This window comes from Coturnix japonica, chromosome 2 (genome assembly GCF_054131305.1).
Source record: "Coturnix japonica strain WE chromosome 2, WE-NBRP24, whole genome shotgun sequence".
Taxonomy (NCBI): domain Eukaryota; kingdom Metazoa; phylum Chordata; class Aves; order Galliformes; family Phasianidae; genus Coturnix; species Coturnix japonica.
The window spans coordinates 23,422,958-23,443,394 of record NC_140664.1 but is presented as its reverse complement, the minus strand read 5'-3'; the positions used below and the strand labels follow the sequence as shown (position 1 = coordinate 23,443,394).

At 34.0% G+C, this 20,437-nt stretch overlaps 1 long non-coding RNA gene across 1 annotated transcript in view; it reads left to right on the top strand.

Moving 5' to 3' along the window:
- Positions 1-20,009, top strand: part of LOC107310296 (uncharacterized) — a 79,131-nt gene extending 59,122 nt beyond the window's left edge. The window contains exons 3-4 of the long non-coding RNA XR_014942496.1: positions 13,384-13,446; positions 19,942-20,009. This is a non-coding gene — a long non-coding RNA (uncharacterized LOC107310296). The remainder of the gene's footprint in view (positions 1-13,383; positions 13,447-19,941) is intronic.
- The last annotated feature ends 428 nt before the right edge of the window (positions 20,010-20,437 follow it).

The following is a 20,437-nucleotide window of genomic DNA, read 5'->3' as shown; positions in this document are numbered from 1 at the left end:
GTCAGCTATTTTTCAGTCAGTTCCCTATCCACCACACAGTTTGTGCAGCAGATATCATATTCCCCCACTTGTTAATTCTCTTGGGTACATCAGATGTTTTGTCATATGGCTAATACAATAACTATGTTGTTATTTCCCCAAACATCTTATGATTTAGGCTAAAGAAATCATACTAACCTGATTCAGTGTTTCTTGGATAACTTACTTTGGATTTTATCCCAATTCCACTAACCATAGACCCTGTATTGCTTCTTTAAATAAATGTTTTGTCAAAATGATTTTAATCTGTAATGTACAAAATCATTATCTTCAGTTAAAGAATGGATTTATGTAAGATAGGAAATTATAAAGAACCTGTGATTGACATATGCTATGATTATTCTTCTATCAGTATAACCACTTCAGCAGTTTTCTCAGCTGTTTCTTACATCAGTCATTTTTCTGTTTCCCCCTTTCTGAACATTCGGCATTCCAGATAAAGTACTTTAATAGTCACTGGAATATGGAATAAGGAAGTGAGAATGAGTCACATCTGATGCTCTTTGGAAAGATGATGTACCCAACCTACATTCAATATCATGGTGAATATTGAATAATTTACACAAGGTAGAACAGACTAGGAAGGGAGATTAAGCATACTTCCTTTCCTGGTTTTCCCAACTCATTTTAACCTATTGGACCCCTTGGGAAATGAGAGCTGAAGTTTGAAGACTCTGAGGAAGATACAAAATTGAATTTTTTTACTCTTACTATTAAGCAATAGTTTAAAAAAAGGAAAAGAAAAGAAAAGAAAAGAAAAAAAGAAAAGAAAAGAAAAGAAAAGAAAAGAAAAGAAAAGAAAAGAAAAGAAAAGAAAAGAAAAGAAAAGAAAAGAAAAGAAAAGAAAAGAAAAGAAAAGAAAAGAAAAGAAAAGAAAAGAAAAGAAAAGAAAAGAAAAGAAAGAAAAAAAGAAAAGAAAATTAACTTTTCATTCTTTTCTGCCAGCTTTCTGAATACACTTTTATTTTTTCTCTAAATTTCTCAGAAATCCAGACATGAAATAAGCTGTTGTATATCTAAAAGTGTGGACTCCTTCACTTTGTTTGATCATGTGGGGAAGTGGGAAGTGGCAGTGAACTGAAGGTTTGTTTCAGTTTGGCAAAATATTTACTAATACGTGTAGTTCACTTCCCACAATTGAGAGTAGAGGGAGGATGTTTTTATTTCGGATGGCTTACCTGCTGAAATGGAAAAACATTGCTTCTTAAACAGTCACAAATATTCTGATTCCTGTTTCTCTGTTCACCTTCTTGGTTTTCATAGAAATGCCTAACACGTTGAACTGAATGATATGCTTGAATTAAAAAGCTGGGAAAACTGATAAATTGTAGTTCAGAATTCTCAGTGACAGTCACATTTATCAGGAATTTTAGGTACCTGTGTATTTATAATTCGTATTACTCACTGTTTGCTCTTTAGAGTGATATATTTCAGTTGTGGCAATCTTCTACAGACTTGACTCACTGACACAAGGACAAAATTAAATTTTATTTTTGGATATAATATAACTGATTAAGCTGATTTCTGATTCCAAGGTACATTGAAAATAAGGCTAGCAAACTGTCTGCTCCTTTGTGCACATCATAGTATGCTGAGTAATAGATATTTTACAAGTTTTAGTTGCCTGTTTATTATCAGTAGCCCTTGTAACATAAAAATATGTATATATTTACACCACGTTAATTTACGCAGTGAGAATATTCCCAGACTTTGCACTTTTATTATGATGTATAGTTACTACTTGTTGTAGATAAGATTAAAAAGAAACAAATTAAGATAATAATACGAGGTTATAAAGAAATCTTTAAGTTGTAATACTGATATGTTCTTTTAAAAGATGTCTCATCTTTTCCTAGTTGTGAAAAATGTAATTAACAACTTGGTGTTTTCCTATAATGCATACAATTACCAACTTGTCAAAAATAATCTGTATTTACCTCTCAGTGACTAATGAACCATTGTATTGGATTATTGTGGTGAATAGTTAGACCCGCATATGAAATCGTTAATCCCTTTACAATAAGCAGAATGAGTGTTTATTAAGCATAATGTAATCTATTTTTCTCTACTAAATAATAAGATAATATTTTTCTGACACAGAAAAAAAAAACAAAAAAACAAGCAACTGTTTTCAGTCTCTCTTCTCAGGATATTCAGGAGGCTTTGATTGCATGCACTGGATAAAATTGAACGTTATTTATTTGTGTTTTACACAGTATTAAGCACATGCATACCCCCAAACTGTTGTTTTTGTTCTCACACTCCTTGATAATAACTGGCTTTATTTTTACTGCTTTATTGGAAACTGATTTTTTTACTGTACAACCTTGTAAGAAGCAAATTACTCTTTCACAAAACCATTAATCAGTATTTTATACTCTAAAATGGCTTTAATTATTTGAAAATTAATGCATTAAAAATTGAGTTGTTTTTTTTTTTTTTTCTTTCTTTCACTATTTTACTGTCCATCTATTTGAAGAGTTGATGCTTTGATGCTACTGCATATTGGTTTATGCAACACTTAAAATTATATCACAACTGTTGTGTACCACCAGCAAAGTGTTATGTAAGGCTGTTATTCCTGCACCTACATAAAGGTCGATGAGTTAGGCTGTGTTGGTGGAAAATTTGTTGATTGAAATTACTCCAGTCTAGAAGCTGCAAAATCTGAAGCCCCATGTCAGAGACGGGTGTGAAATTCTGTGGCCAGGAAAACCTACATAAAATTCAGCATGAGATTTAGTCTTTGAAAATGATGTGATTTGTATTATAAAGAAAAAAGCCATGTTCCTTGACAATATGAATCCTGAAAAGTTATCCTCTAATATCCATAATTGCTTTGCTACACAGAAGCTCTGAACTTTTTTTTGTTCTACTGCCATCACAGATACTAGAATTATTAAACTAGATAATAATGACAATTTCATGTTATTGTAACATTATGTGGTTCTATTCTTTCCTAGCTGTGCAGATACTCTACATACCTATATGAAATGTATTTTTTCTACATTCCAATCCATTTGAATGCCATTGTCAAATGAGGTTCTTAAAATAAGAGCAGACATTTGAACAAAAAAAATAAAGAAACATTCCTTTCTTAAATTTATGAGACATCTTGACTTCTTTGGGAATACAAATTTTGATTTAATATAGTTGCCTTATCCAATGACAAATAGAGGAGCTTTACTTCCAATTGAAAATTGTATGCCTGTAGGCCTTGCATAGGAAATGAAGTTATGTTTGCATCTTTCCTGATTAGATTCCTGGCTAACCTTTTACAACAGCAAATCTCACAGTTTCTTTAGAGTTTTGAGGAGCAGACAGCTAGGAGACAATGCATTTTCAAAGGAAGTTTTAAAGGTAGTTTTAAAGGATGTAACAGTTGCCTTTAGTAGATTTTTCTTAGTTTTCTCCATGCAAAAAATCCAGAATTTGACCTATATGTGTACATGAAACTGGACATAAATATAATACCTGAAAACATATTCCAAAATTATATTCAATGTAGAACTGCATTAAATGTAAAATTGACAATTATATAGATGATTTAAATTTTTTTAATAAAGAGAAAATCAGTACTGTGCTCTTCTAAGATAGTTCAGCTTCTTAGCCTCTGTAGTCTTCTAGACTTTTCATTCATTTCAGAAAGCATGAAGTTATATTTACTAAACAATTACCAGAAATTTCTATTTTCAGCACACTCGTTACACCTTATTTGTCGGGAACCTCCTTAGAGTTATCCAATGACTTTTACTGATGTTGTTCTGTAATTCCCTTGTTCTGTCAATATCAGAGATTTAGGACCTAATCCTCTAGTGATTTGTACATACACTTCTAATTCAGTAAAACCATTAGAACACCACTCTTCCAAGTCAGCAGGGTTTTGCTATACTTCAAACAAAGGAAATAACTACAGAAATTAGCAGCCAGAAAAGAATCACATGTTTTTTCACTGACGACATTCTAATTATCTATTTTGAAGCTGAAGCCAAATTAAGCCATGATTAAATGGTAATTTCACATTGATTTTTTGCTCTTGTTCTGAATAATTCTATGTGCATCACTGAATTGCTCTTACTAGGCTTGAAGTGAAGTATTCCAAAACCATTGCCATCAATAGAAAACATACTAGAAACTTCTGAATCACTGTTTGATTCAGTGTAGTTTTAATTTGCTTGTTCGGCATTGCCCCCACATTTTTTGTAGTCTATTCTTATTGCCCAGATAAATTTTCTGTAGCCAGAAAGTGTGCATTTTGATAAAACAATATTTTTGCAGGATAGTAATAATCTAAACAGCCACTTCAGTGAGCAACACCAAGTACAAAACACAGCTCTACTTGAAGAGGTTGTACAAGGATATGAATTAACCAGTGATGGAAAATGTAACAAGTATTTTGGAAGGACAAGTTTGGTTTCTTGTATGTAGTATCATGTTCACTACTTGACAAACTACAAAAATATCCAGGCAAACAAAACTGGAATAAATGGTCTAATCCAGAATAAAGCTTTTTGTATTGCACTTAATATATTTAATTTTGTTAGGTATATAAAATCTTCTAACCCAAAACACTGAATTTTATGTGTATAAGATAACAATAACAATGCCATCAGGTTTTTCTCTTCACTGACAGTGAAATTCTTCTGTACATCAAATACCCTTTGACAGCTTTTGTTTTGTTTTGTTTTGTAAAAAGAACTGAAAACTAATTTCTTTTGCAGGACATGGTTGTTTAGCACATTACCACTGTTATATTTTAGCGTTTCCTAGTTTGATAATCAGTTATTTATTATTTCTTGGGAAAAGAAATAGTTGCAATACAGAAAATATTATCACATATAAAGATTATAAATGAAATATATATGTTATACAAATTATATAAATAAATTATATAAAACAAACCATATAAATTTGAATTTATTATTATTATTTATTCTTTGAATTTATTGAATAAAGAGTTCAAATTGACCCAACTCTTGATCGTATAATAAAAAAAATGTTTATAATAAATTAAATGCCAGAAATGTTCTGTGAATTTTGACCATTTTTACGTGAAAGGAAACCTGTTTTTCACCCAATTTCACTATAAATCCATTGCATTCAACCCATGACATATGGTTTGTCGTTCCTATGAATGAAAACTAGCTTAGTATTAGTTAGGATGTGAACTTAAACTGGCTTAACTTCTCTTGATTAACTCAATCCACCATTTCTCTGACTCTATACAATGTATCTTTCCAATTATCTCTATTATAATAGATAGTAATAATAGATAATAGTCTCATGTGGTTTGGAAGGGACCTTAGAGATCATCAAGTCCAACCCCCGGGATTCGAGCCTCTGTGTAGCAGAGCAGCACTTCTACCACTTGCGCCACAGAGGGGATTCGAACCCGGGCCCTCCAGTGTTGCAACGCAGCATTCCTACCACTGCACCACCGGGGCACACATATTATTCTAGAAACCAAGAGTTTAACACATGGAATTAATCTGAAAAATCAGTTTGGGAATGGTTTTTATGGAGTAAATTCTCACATAGAGAGGTTTTAACACACAACTTGAAGACAATGGAATTGAGAAGGTGGTAATGGATTCACATTTATTAAGCATTAAAATCCCATTAATTCCCTCTGAGAAAGATTGCTTGTTGGTCTAGAGAAGTAACAAAGTGCTAACACCTATTTCTAATGTGGTAATTGGAAGGTTTTCCTCTGTGCAAGAATAGATCTGCCCCTTTAATGTAAATGCTTCTTAGGGTACTTACTTAAGGGTGAACCTGTTGCCCTGGGTAAGCTTAGTCCATAAGTCTTCTGATCTGTGGTAACTGTATTCATATGCTGTGGCTATGAAAAAGTAGAAAGCAATACAAACTAGAAAATCTCCCAATGATAACTACTGCTATAGCTGAAGTTATCACATCTGCAATGATCTTTTTGGAGCCACAGCCAGCAACTGTATTGCAGATCAGATGCTACTTCATATCTTAACCATATGTCTAATCTCCCAAAACAGAACAGAACTTTAAATCATCTGATTTGATTTCTTAGGTAAGGCTTTGGATTTAATTCTCATTTTCCATGCCATCCACTGTCTGCAACCACAGCAGCTTAATATCACTGATCCAAGAAAAATGAGTGGAGCCACACTCAGCTAAATTGTTTTGTAGATCAGTGATCCAAATCTCTTCATTCTCTGCCCATTTTACTTGAGATAATTTATAATGATTCCTGAAACAGGCAGAGTGATTTATGAAGCAAAACTACATTTTTAGTTACCACAAATTTCCAAACACTGAAATACCGCAGTTTTAACAGAAGTTAAATGTTAGTTTAAGTGCAGAGGCATCACAAATTCTTCTGGTATGCTATTTTTGTAAAATTTGCTATATATATGCTAGCATGGAAATCAATTACTGTGTAATCAAAAACAAACTAGAAAAAAAGAGTAAAAAAAAAATGTGAATAAAGACAGAAACTGACCCAAACTTCTCTGAAGATGAAGGGAAAAAATAAATAAATTAAAAAAGGAAATATGTGTAATTTACAACTTGTTTGTGTGCATTCCTATTTCCCATTTATTTACAGATAGAAGCTTATCTTCGTTATAATCTTTCTGATACTGCTCCTGCTTGACATCTTCTTAGTGGCTGATTAATGATTAATCCAGTTCATCCTGCAGATATCTGAGAACAGTCAAAAGGCTTATTCAGCAGTGCCTGAATATGCAGTTTTTCCCGTTATGTTTTTTATTATTATTTTTATTCACTGTTATTCAGTAACGCTTATTTGTGCTGTAAAGCAAAGTAGCGAAGTCAGAATTAGTATGTGACAATAAGTCTATGTAGAAAAGAATAATATCAGATATAAAGAGGAGAAGATTTACAGTGTTACATACAGTGATACACACAGTGATAGTAGAAAGCACAACAGCCATAAAGAGAATAACAATCTTAAGCAGATGTTCTGATAACAGCAGTCTTGTGTCTGTCAGTGTTCTTGCTGACTGTGAGTACCCTAGCTGCTATAGTATCTCACCAGACTCTCCAAGCAGTTCATAGCACACTGCAGATCCCATCCATAGAGAGTCACTGTTTTTACAGATTTATAGGGTTTTTTAGAGGTAAACACATCTATTTATCAGTTCTGCTGTCAGGTAAAGGACTGTGACATCTAGATAAGCTGCTTAATCTCAGGGTAAGACAAGATTTGTAGATGGTGTCATTCACAGGAGCTGCTTGGTAAACATGTAAAGGCATGTGCAGGTAATACAGCAATCATCAAGATTTGCTTAGGGCTGTGCATTCCTACACATTTCCATAGGAATGAGTCAGACTGTCATGGTATGAGTTATACAGTGATTATTTATGCTAATGCCAATAATCAAGGACTCTGAGGATACTCTACCTGTATTCTATATCATTGCATTTTACTTGAAATGTCTTCTGCAGCATCTGATCAGCAGGTCAAAGTACTTTCTTCAAAGACACAGTTTCCTTATGGAATTATCTTTTCTCCTTTTGTGCGTTTATGCACATCATATGCTAAAATCATGGCAAACTCCTTGGCTGACAGTGTGTGGCGAGATGCAGCTGAGTGTGCACATGCTAGTGTATTGGAAAGTGTAGCTGGACCTTCTTGGTGATCCAGCAAGCACACTTCTCTTTTCTTTCCTCGGACACTAAAGCTTATTAGAGTACTAGAGCATCTGAAGGGGTTCTGCAGTACATGAAATAACACAGAAGAAAACTGGTAGGAGTAAATCATGAGCAGTTATGATAGTGTAAAGAAAACAACCATCTTGTAAATTGTTATGAAGAAAAAAAATAAAAAATGTAAAATCCAAAATAAGAACCAGGCATAATGTGAATTTTCTAGTTATATAAAATATCAAAGAATCAGAGTATCAGAGTCAGTCTTTAGGCTGGTCTAGGGCTGAGCTTTCCCAACAAAAATGAAATCAGTTAAGAGTTTGATGAAACAGTGTGAGAATAAAATCTACAAATAGGAATTACACTTTAAAAATAGACACAGTTACTCAAGGTCAATTTTGAATGGAAACATATTATTTCAAAGAAATTATTAAAGGACAATCAAAGAAACTACTGGAAAACTTCCTCTAGTCACACTCATGGCTAGTAAGGATCCTTCATGAGTGGAAGGAACTTTTTTCTTCTTGCTTAAATCAGCTGTTGCCTGTGTAACCTTTAAAGCTAATAAATACTGAAATGAGGCACTGACTTGAGAACTGCATTATTTTTTTCTGTTAAACTAAATATGTGTCCAGCATGATATTGAAAAATCCGTGGTTTCTTCTTATAAACAGAAAAAAAGTCCCCAGGCACCCAATAGCAGGATATATATAATGAAAGCTGATCTGAATGTTCAACGTGTTATGAAGGCAACAAAGAAAAGAAAACAGCGACTTCTAGTGAAATCATTGAGAATGGGGGTAGGTTCATTGTGAAGTATCCTGTATATTTGCAGTGCTTTCTTTAAGTACATTTTACATCAATAACAGGCATGCTATTGCAATTGAGGTAAATAAAGTAGCTGAAAGAAGTCTTGTGCAGATAAAAGCAATTTAATGCATTGCAGAAGATTGAAAATACAGAAGGGAGGATCAATAACAGAAATTAGCTGCAATGGACCGTGTCTGCTAGATGCTTATCAAGAGTTAATTGGAAGTGGCCTAAAAGCATTTACAGACAAGGTTATCAGCATGCTCGCTAAAGATAATTTGATAATGTGTAACTTTATATGTAAATTCTATTGTTTTTCTCATTTCATTGAATTTTTTGCTCTGTGCTTTCGTGTTGTCCACCTACTGGTGGACACTGGCACTGGTAATGCTTGCAGTCAATGAGTCTTCTCCGTATCTGTGATCTATAGGAACAGAATTTCAAATTATTTTGGATAAGAAATTGGAATGTTTGCCACATTTGTACATTCAAATATCTATAATGCCTCAAAGAACTGGAATCATAAGTTGATGAATGTAAAAAGCAGTAATAAATAAAGAAACGATTTTGTATCAAAAACATACATGATTTCAAACAGGTTTTATGCAAGAGTATTGAAATTAATATGCACTTTGGGTAAAGTCTAGCATACAATGGAGTGCTTCCAAAAAAAGGGAAATCCAGAAGTGAAGTTCTTAGCCACTTTTAACCCCTGTGTTTGCAAATTCCTGACAAAGTTTAGGGCTGCCTGTGAAAGACAAAACTGTTTTTCATTTTTGTCTCACAGCTTGCTTCCTGAGACCTTTCTGGTGATAAGATTGACAGCTGCTAATTATCTAGGGGGGTGAATGGTGGGTGTCACCATGCCACGTATCTCTACTTATGATTGTAAAGATAAGCAGAAGTGGGACAAGCAGGTTTTTTCAGGGATGTGACTTGAAGGAGCTGACCACTGCGAAAGGCAATAATGCTTGTGCAAGGCAATGAAGGCACCACTTCCTTTTGGCTAGTCTGCTGGGCCAGGTATGTCATACTAAACTGTAAAAGAAGAAGAAAAAAACCCACAGAAATGGAGGATAAAAGGCCCTCACTAGACTAGGGACTCTGGAGAGAAACTCCCAAAGACACCTTTGGGATTCTCTGAGGGGAAAACCTCTTTGGAACCTCAGGCCTGCTTGCTGTGGAGCTTCCTGGCTTTCTCCCATCTGCCACAGTGATCAGACAAGTTCCTGAAATCAACAGACCTACTGTGTACCTCACTGGACCCACAGTTGTGACTATCTCTTTTGCTCTCTACAGAGACTCCTTACTTATATTTCCTACCTTTCCTATCACCCATCTTCCCTTCCCTATCTCCCTAAATGGCTAGGACTTGTAATAAACTGGTTGGACCAGCATTTGAACCATTGTTTCTTAATCTCACAACAGATATACATATATCAAAAGAATCTTGCCTCCCTCCTATAAATTCGAGCGAGACATTGTCTAAATAAATGTCTACTCTTTCTTTTATTTCAGGAGAAAATACTTCACCTTGTGACTTTGTATATAAGGATGTCTTGTTGAATATGAATATTTCAAATATAATATAATGTCATCATCACAACACTGAGAAAAGCACTGAATACATATGCTTTTCCTCTTTCACATGCAGAATGTACCCACAGAGTAAACACCAGACACTAATCTTAGGAAATGTTTCATAATCCTTCTGCAGAGACCCTTTCATTTCAGTTCTGTTACTTGGAACAGCTTTTGTTTGCCAGACTTTGTGGATCTTCATGTGTAGGAGTGCTGAAAAAGGCAAGCAACCTTTTCCTTTTTCAACATTTTTTTTTTTTCTTTCTTTCTTTCTTTTTTTTTTTTTTTTTTCATTAATACAAAGCTCCATGGCTTTTTAGGCTGCAGTTATGAATTAGTTATGAATTGCTGGAGTGACTGCTTGTAAGTGGGTCCTTTTAAAGTGGATATTTGTAAATGCTTTCTAAGAAGGAATAATATGCTTTAGTGGATAAAAGGAAAAAAAAAAACCAAAAAAACAAGAAGGGCCCAATATTGCAGGATTAATCTTTTTTGACCACAGTACATGTCTATCCTTCATGTGAAGTGTTGATATAGAGACAGAAAATACTAAGAAATACTATTCTGAAAGGCAGTGTGACAGTCACTGAGTAAGACCGTTAGGTAAGAGTAGCAAGGAAGAGGCATAAAATGTCAAAACAAGAATGTAAGACCTGCAAAGTCCTAAAGGAGCAGTATCCTTGAAATACAACAACTTTGTTACATTTAAAAAGGTATGTTTTAAGAACTATTCAAAATAATATAGGACATTATAAAAACGTGAGTGATTTTTTTCTCCTTTACCTGTCAGTAATAGATTATTATTTCTAGATTTCCTTTTCTCTCTTGCAAGATGATGCAGTGCATATGAGGTTTATTTGGAAAAATATGTTCTGTTGGATCAGATTGTAATTTTTTCACTCTGTAAGCTGCTGACACAGTGATGACATATTTTTCTGGACTCAGATGATTTCTGTCCTAATTTTAAGGATAAAGGAAAGCAGTGTGTATCATCTTCACTAAATAATTCTCAGTTCTGAAGTTTCATTTTTTCCTTCTATCCTGGTTCACTTTGTCAGATTACCTGAATTACCTGATTAACTTTGTCTTGCACAATTAAAAATTTTGGAGATTATTGACTTCTTAAGACTATATACAAGATTCTTCTGTATTTCTGCAGTTTCATTCAAAGTAGTATTAGTTATTAGGATCTGGTAGAATACTTCTGTGGGTTTTTTTTTTTGTTTTGTTTGTTTTGTTTTTTGTTTTTTGTTTTTGTTTTTGTTTTTTAAACAGCTGAATATGATGAATAAACCCTGCATGCTACACTTGTAAAAATCTGCATCAGTGGAGGTGAGCCTCTGTCACTGTCACCACCGCTGAAACACAGCAACCACAGCCCCTACATATGTCACTTGTACAACAACAATCAGTCAGCGTTACTAAGGTTGTTACTTTTACTACTTAGTCATTAGTTACTGAGGAAAAAACAAACATTTTGTCAAAAATCAAACCTAAAGGAAGAAGTACAGTTGGACATCACTGCAGACAGATCACAGATATGAAAGTGATAAAGTAGGTGCAAAAAGGAAGACTGTAAGGATAACCAGAGCTCAGCATTTAGCCTGCTACTTCAAGTACAGAATTTGTCATAACGTTGCCAGTCTCCTGTGTACTCAGTGCTTCTTATAGATAGAGCAGCATTACAGCTTTAGAAGAGACAGTCACATCTTTTGATCTTTGGCTGGTGCATGTCAGATGAGGCAGTGGTTTCCAGAGAAAAGCTGGTACGCACAGGAAGAAGGGGTTCAACTCTTTGGCCTGATCTGCCTTGAGATGAATATAGGTTTGAAGTCTTTTCCTCTGAGAAATGAACTAGTTCATGATATGTTTCCTAGATGGTAATCCAGCCATATGAATCTCAGGGTCAGCATCATAAAGGAAGACTGAGAATGTTCTGTCATTATTTTGCTATTTATATTACATAGCCTGCTCGGTCTTTGCTACTCCATCACATGTTCATCTGTCGGTTGTGCAAACTGGGCTGTGCATTCTTGTCCTTAGATTAAAATAATAATTAGCAATAACTTACATAGCTGAGAAGCTCAAATACTGGTAAATTAGTTATGCAATAGAGTCACAGAACACCCTGTATATAACCATTTGTAAATCTCTTTGCCACAAGCGACTAATCTCTGTCGCCGGGAGGAAGACCTCTGCCAGTATAACCAAAAGCCCAAAAAGAGATGATTGTTTTGCTCAAGAGATCTATATCCTACATTTCACTTTCACTGCAGCATTCTCTGTTTTTAGCCATTCTCTCCTGAATTACAGAACGAATGAGCCAATTTCATTGTTTTTGGCTGCACTGCGTTGTGACACTATAAAAGTTTAAAAATGAAGGATCCAATCTTGCAAAAATGCACAGGAGTAAATCAGTTTATTAGTGTCATTTAATCAACCTCCACTGCATAACAAACTCTCATGAAGCTCTGTGTGTCTGTTCATGTTTGTGGGATCAGAAACTGAGCATCCTGACAGATCTATGTTTACTTTGCAGTTTGCTATCTACTTAATGCAGCTACAATGGAAAATTTGATTTAGAGTGAAGTGTTGCAAGGGAAAGATCTTGGGCAAAATTCCATTTTAAATCATACAGTTTTTAAATGGTAGAAAGTTTATACTAAAGGTATACTTTTCTCTCAGCTTTGTCACTTCATCTTTTGCCTTGTAGTTGCCTGCATATGTGTGTATGTCAGGATTTACATTAATGGTTTTATAGGAAGTATTTCAAAAAGTTGAAAAACATGCTGTTTTATGGCATTTCTAATAAATGTAGGGGTAGATGTATCCTCTGTATAGAGGAAAACCACCCTTCCTTCAAATTTGGTGCAGCAAATGAGGTTGTTACTGCATACATTCCAGTATTTTTTTGCCCTGGTCCCTGAGGGAACTAAGTAGGGTGTGGCAAAGAATTAGTGTCAGCATGTTGAGTGTAGGATCATAATTTGTAGCTATAATAGGCTAACAGCAAACAGCTGCTATTTTCCAAAGTGAAGAAGAGCATTTTAGGCTGCACTGTGAGACATAAACTTATCAAGACATCATTACAATAAAATGTGTTCTGTGGACACTTTTTATCCCTAGTTATATTTGAAGTTACTTTAAAAGTGCAAATCAAACAGAAAATATTGCTTATGAAAGAGCAATTCAGTAAAGCTAAACTTCAACATTCAGACTAGCTAAAATTTGTGTTTAGGAACACCAGTGTTGGAAAGTATTAGGACATGCTTATATTTTCTCCTTTCATTTTTTCTTTTCCCTTAGGTTTGGATCAAATAACTCAAATGTTTCTTCAAACAGCTAAGGTAACACTGTACTATCATACAGGTAAGTGAATCTGTAGATTCAAAGGGTTTATAAATGACATAACATAGACTGATTTTAGTGCAATTGAAATAGTTACATCAGCTGGGGATTTTCTTCAAACTGTTCAGGAGGAAATTAAGCTTGAACAAGGTTATGATGAGAGTAGTCTTTATTTCTGCATGGCTCATTGCATACTAACACATTAACTAGGAATACAAAGTGCTATAATATTCTAAAAATGACTGTAGCAATCAATATTTTTGCATTTCTCTGAGAAAAATAATGCAAAGTGAAGCAAAAAGTAAGAACTATTCTGTCAATTCATTTGCCTACTAATATATGTTCGTTAGGGATGCTTGCAGCTGTACATTAAGACTGAACAAGAAATTACAATAAATTCACAAACTAGTCCCAACAAATATACTCAATCTCATATCTTATGGCATGTAAACATTATCAGAGGAGGTTCACTTAAAAAAAAACTGCACTACATTCCTAAAAAAGATGATCCTTTGAATCACTCTGAGTATGAGGTATTTCCCAGATACTTGAAGTACGCCTGTAAATTGAATTGAATGGGTCCAGTTCTCAGAACTCGTTGTTTCAAAGGGACTACTGATCAGGTAGATCAAGACAAACTTTATCTTTACATTTCCTTTGAATTTTCCGGAATTCTTTCTAGAGCTAAATAGGTCCTTCACAGAGCCAGAGCAAAATTTGGTCGCTTAACCAAACTAAATCCAACACAAATATCAGATAAACACAGAGAGATGAGAATGAACATAAAAAAAAAAATAAGACAGTTTTGGCCAATGGGTAGTGATTTCTGTCAGTGTTTCTAATTCTGTGAGTGTTTTTCACTAACTTTAATAAGGTTTCTTGTAGGTGTTGCAGAAAAAAATAATGTTAACTTTAAAGAAAGAGAGAAGGTCATTTTCATAAATACTCCTGACAATAACTTTTCACAGTATCAGATAAAAAAATAGCATGTCTAATGTTTGGATAAAAATGATTCCATCTGTGATGCTTTCCTATATTGTACTGTGATTTGGCAACTCAATAAACAGAGCAATGTGCATAAGTTGTGGCTAGCTCTGAAAAGCAGACTGTTTCCATTTGATGCAATGTGATTTAAGCAATGCAATTTCAGAAACAGGTAGGAATTTAGAATATTCTGCAAATGTGTAGGAATAGGTGGTGTTGCATGTATTGAGGTCAGGAAATAGATTTATTATAGTTAGCAAGTCATACGATAACAGCAATATAAATGAGCTCCATCTGAGTAATGGCTAAGAAAGTAAAATCTTGGAACTTTTATTGAGACTAGACCAATCTACAGTATTTAGTAATAACCTGGATTTCAACATACAGAGAGACAATTCCTGAATCCAAAATGATAAGAATGTTGGAGGAAGACAGAGTGAGAGAAGAAGTGTTCACGGATCTCAGCTAAATACACAAGTGTTTAGTAGAAAAGATTTAGTTAATTTTTTTTTCATTTTGGACTTGATGGCAAAAAATCAGTGGATTGTTGTAAAGACAGAGTAAAACTGATTTAGTTTGAACTGAACAGATAGGCCTTAAGCAGGGAAGTAGATTTGTTGATTTTTAGCAAATGATTTTTGAGTTTATATTTGCCATTAAACCTGCACATGTAATATATTTATAGAGGCTAGGGAGAGGAAAAGGTGGACAAAGATCCAAATATCTTGATGAGGATGAAAAAAAAAGTCTTCAAAGTTAAGAAAGCAAGTTAAGAGACAAATGGAAAACAGACTGAATTGTAGAAGAGAAACAATAGAGTGTTTCAAAAGTGATGAAAAAATTAGGAAAGGTAATTCTGATTTTTGCAAAGGAATCAGTTATTAGAGGTAATGGGGAATAGAATTCCGTGATAGTCCATTTACACTAAAAAAAATAGAGATGGGAAAACTACTGTGTTGCTATCTAACCAAGAAAACAAATAGGTATCAAAGTTTTGCATCAAGAAAATTAAACCCACATGTAAATTTCTGCTTTCAAAAATGGAAAATATACTTTTAGTCTAGAGGAAGTTTTTATTTAGTTTAAATTATATTACTCCAGTTAAATTTGAAAGCATTATTTTAACACTACAAAAACAATCATTTACTAATTTTCAGTATTTCCATCTATTTTCTTTCACTGAAAAGGTGTTTGTAGATTCTTCATGTAATATTTATCAGTTTTTCCTGGGTTGTTTTTTTTTGTTTTTGTTTTGGTTTGGTTTTTTGGTTGGTTGGTTGGTTTTTCCCCCAAATTACAAACTAGATGTAGCTTACAGAAGAAATTCCAGCATTCTACATAGTGACTAAAAATAGAGCGCTCAGTGAAAGAATACATTCATACACAGATATTCGGATAGAGCTAAGTGTTGCTATTTAAAAACGAATAGATCACAAAGCGTTTGTTATTTTGATTAAAACCAATTATGCTGCAAAAACAGATATATATATTTTAACCTCTTGGTTTCCTTCTCTTGGAGAAGTAGCTGTGACCTCAATGTACTCCGAGTTCTCATTTCCTGGCACAAGGAAACAATCACCCTTTTTGGTTCACTCAGTGGCATTGGCACAGATTTTGCATTGTCTATTGTGATGGTAAGACTGACAGCACATCTTTAACAGTTCACTAGTTTTTGTGTCATTTACTAGAGATGATAATGACAGTTAATTGAAGTGTCAGAAACCTTGCTTTAGTTTAAATTGTTTAGACTGTTACCAGCTGTAAGTCATGGCTCTAAGCTCAAGAGCAAATAAGGTTTTCCACTGGTACATTTTGCTGCCTAGAGTATAGCTTAGAGCACTCTATGTAAGGAAGCCAACGAAGAATAGTCAGGATGTGCACACATATGGTTGTTCCCACCTCTGTGTATCTCTAGAGTTATTTTTAACCCAGCTCTGTTTTCCAGTCAGTCTAGTCCATGAAATTGTCCCACAAAAAAATGTATGCTGTGCTGTGGAATAAGAAAGAAAACAAACTTCCAGGAAGGAGGAAGGAGGACACACTTTGAATCAGTGCTGTTGTCCTCATGTCACTGTTACCACAGCCTTAGTTTAAAGCATACCACTTCTTTTTCAGAGCCTAAACATTATCAAATCATAGGTGTTGCTCCTTCCTGCAAATCCTGAAGAGACGCCTCTGTAGAGGTTTCGTTCTGGGGTTAAAAGATGATTCAAGATTAGCAAGTGCATACCTGTGGCATTCAAAAAGCCACAAGAGTGCAGCTGACAAAAGAGTTTCTTGAGCAATCTTCCCAGTCTTTAACTCACTTTAGCTATAGCTGACAGTACATCAAATGCGTGTGGATTTTTGAATTTCACAATGCATGCAGCGTAAACACAGTGTTTTTGGCAGCTGCCCTGCATAGGCAGAGGACAGGTAGCTGCACTTTTTGAAAATTCACTCAGCCTGTTAAAGTTTGTGCAATTATTCAGTGTTTCCTTTGTTTATATAATTGCTAATTGCTTCTGCAGAGGCAACTCGGGTTTTCAGTTGAATATTTAAATTAAGAACTTTTGATTAAATGGATATGTAGTAAAAATAATTAAAATTGTTATAAAATTTATCTATTTGAGGAAAAGTCTATCATTTGCAACACGTAAAGTTGAAGTTCTACCAATGAAAACTAATAATTCACTATCCAGGACTGAGAGTATAATTCTGCTTTCTTGGTATTCATGCTGTAACAGCTTTTGGTACAATTGTCAAAGACAGGGAGTTTTGTACTGACTTCACTGAGGTGACTCACACTGCAGTACTTACATGGTACAACATCAAATTAGACGGGTGGAACATCAACATCTGTAAGCTGGAGGGAAGTCGGGTCTCCAAACAAAGGAAGTGTTTTTTGTTCTTTTATTCCTGAAGGCAGGCCAAAGGTGATGAGGAAGCAAGTAAAGAAGACACACGCAGCTGGACTGATGAATATGTAGGGAACCAGTATCAGGGACTCTTTGCTGAAAAAGAGTTTCTGTATAATGGGAGAGATTTTTCCCCTCATGTTGTTTCTTTGTATAAATCCTGCCTGCAACAATGGAGTACTTGTATTGAATACAGACTACCAAAACAGGAAGAATCTATATTCTCTGTGTGATTCTGCCATTTGGCCTAAATTTAAACTAGTATTTCATATTATTATGTGTGATTCTGTTATTGTCAGTGATGTAAATTCACTTTGAGAAAAGATTATGCAACTTTATTGCTCATAAAAGATCTTGGGATAGTCATAGCTCTTGTGGATACACAAGTGTGAACATGGTGCAACAAAGCAAAGAATGGTTTTTAGTATCTATTGATTGCTTTTTACCCAGCCAAAAATGTGGCATTGCTTCTGCATGTACTACTGCTTTACTAGGAGCTAAATTCATCAACACAGTGACTGTTGTGGCTACAATTATGCTACCACACTGCTGTTAAAATGTTCAATTAATTCTCAGTAGAAAACCTTATGAAACAAAATGGGAACTATCAGAAACACAGTGGATAAAATTAAAGTGAAACAGGATTAATTTAAATATCCTCTTAACGTTATTTCACAGTGATGCCCAATCTTGAGAACATAATTCTGCTTCTTGTGAATTGTTTTTGTTTAGATAAATTAATTTATTACAGCTGAGGCAACAGAGTACTTACGTATGTTGAGTCACAAATGATCTGTAACTCCTTTAACATATTTGGGAACTGCTTTTACTCCCTTGCCTGTCAGTATCTTGAGTGACATGACTCTATTTAAGAAGCCAGCCTTTCTGTGATAACCTGAGGTACCCAACAGAACAGAATCTTGATCTCAAAACAATTTTATTTTTCACTTGTCCCACCCCATTATGTAGTTAATTCCTTCCCTTCATATGCATAAATTTGCTGCTTTTTATGTCCAAAGTAAGCTGTTGAATTTGAAATTATATTATTGTTCATATAACAAGTGTCAGCAAAAAGGTTAAGTTAGTGTTTTCTTTCTAAAAAAATTAAATACTTCATTGTTTTGGTCAGTTAGTTGAAAATTTTTAGCAAATGTGCCCCAATTAAACAGATGTTACCTCTCTGTTTGAAGACCATCTGTTGTTCAAAAAAGACTTTAAATGGTGGTAAAAGCATGGTGGTTATTTGCCAGACCCAGTTTCTGCTCGATGCAGTAATTTATAGTGGGAAAAGGAGTAGAAAAAAAACTATGGCTGGAATGGCAGACTTCAGTCTGGTGCAGCTCTAGTTGCTCATATAATAATCACAAACTGAATAGGAAACATTTGACTTAATAATAAAACAAATGACTTTGCATTTGCTAGTTCAGCCCAGTGTAGTGGTTTTAGATATCACCACTGATCTAAATAAGTCAACACAGAAATAAGAAAAGTCATGATAATGGAATTTCTGTACGTTGCTGAACAGGACAGGAAAGTACAGTAAGAGAGAAATTCAGTTTTAGAGATTACCCTTTAGTCCACTAGAGAAGTACTTTTGAGTAGACTCTTTTGAGTATTTAAAATAGAAAAAACTTTGGAAGGCCTTTGTTAAGAGCTTTTTATATGTCTCACAATTTTTTGCTGTTGTTGTTCATTAGAAAAGTTCAGCACTTGAGTGTTTTGTCGCAAACTGACTTTTCTACTTTCTTTCCATAGTTCAGAGTAGAGGGATGGGATGCTGGGATTTGGATGTTCTGCCTCAAAACACTTTTTTTTTCCTTTTTTTTTTCCAAAGGACATCCAGTTCCTCCATGAACTGAAAACCGATATTTTAAAATTAAGACATGTTTCTCATAACCATTCCCACTCCTACACATGTATTACAGAGGTGATGAGCGGAAATAATTTTACCATCTTGTATTAGTCTCTGTCAATTGAAAGATATTGTTTTTCACATTAAACAATTACAGCTGAAAATGACAACATTTGTTGGCTCACAGGGATGTGAAAAAATCCTGTGAGCTTTTTATAAGTCCCCTGGTTGACATGAAATCATAAATTTTGTATTCTGGGGTCTGCCTGTTCACTCAAAAAAAAAAAAAAAAAAAAAAAAAAGCTAAGCAGTTTAATTTAAATTACAAAATAATTAAAGTAGCAATAGTTATATATATATATAATATACATATATATAATATACATACATTACTTGTTATGCTAGAATTATCAAACATGGATAAATTAAATGTATGGGCAACGGAATTTTAGGTCATTTTGTTTTCTACTGTAAATTAGTAAAATATTGTATAGAAGCTTATTACACAAGTCACATCGAGAATGGAATATAAATATATTGTACTGCAACTTTTTTGCATTAATGCTGTTTCTTCGGGAATTTTGATTTGTAAATTGTCCAAGAAAAGGGATATAAATCACTGGGGAGCTTTATTAAATTTGTCTTTCAATCAGTGTTTCTTTTGAAGATTGTTATTGTGTACTTATTAATATGATATTTTATATTCAAAATAAAACTGGAGGATATATTTTGAGAATAAAGAGGTTAGATCAGTCTGATTTTCTTTTCACTGTTGTACACTAGTTGTTCTTGAAGATAGAAAATACTGCTGTTTACTATCTAACTGATGATGTCTGCATGAAGTAGGAAGGTAAGAAAACCAAAGTCTATTCCCCTAAAAATGATATTTATTTTTCATTCATTTTCCATACATTTTCATACTGAGATAAAGTGACAGAAAACATGCTAAAGGTATAAATAAGATCTCTGTTTAATATGCAAAGACTCCAATGCAGTGCCATTTGTTATGACTGTGAAGGATCTAGAGGTTCAAGATGCAAACATAGAGACAACTAGATGCAAATGTAGGGCTAGATCTAGAATTTGACATTAAAAATTAAATCATCGCTGATCCTTGTCCAAAATTTCCTTTCTAAATGCAGTCAACAAAACAGATCACATTAGGATATGCTTTCACTGATTTATGGAAATGTGAATAGTTTTGTACGTTTTGCTTTAAGAGCAAAAAAAAAACCCCTCTGTGATGGTTAATTGCTAATTTGCTAATTTTCTAATTATC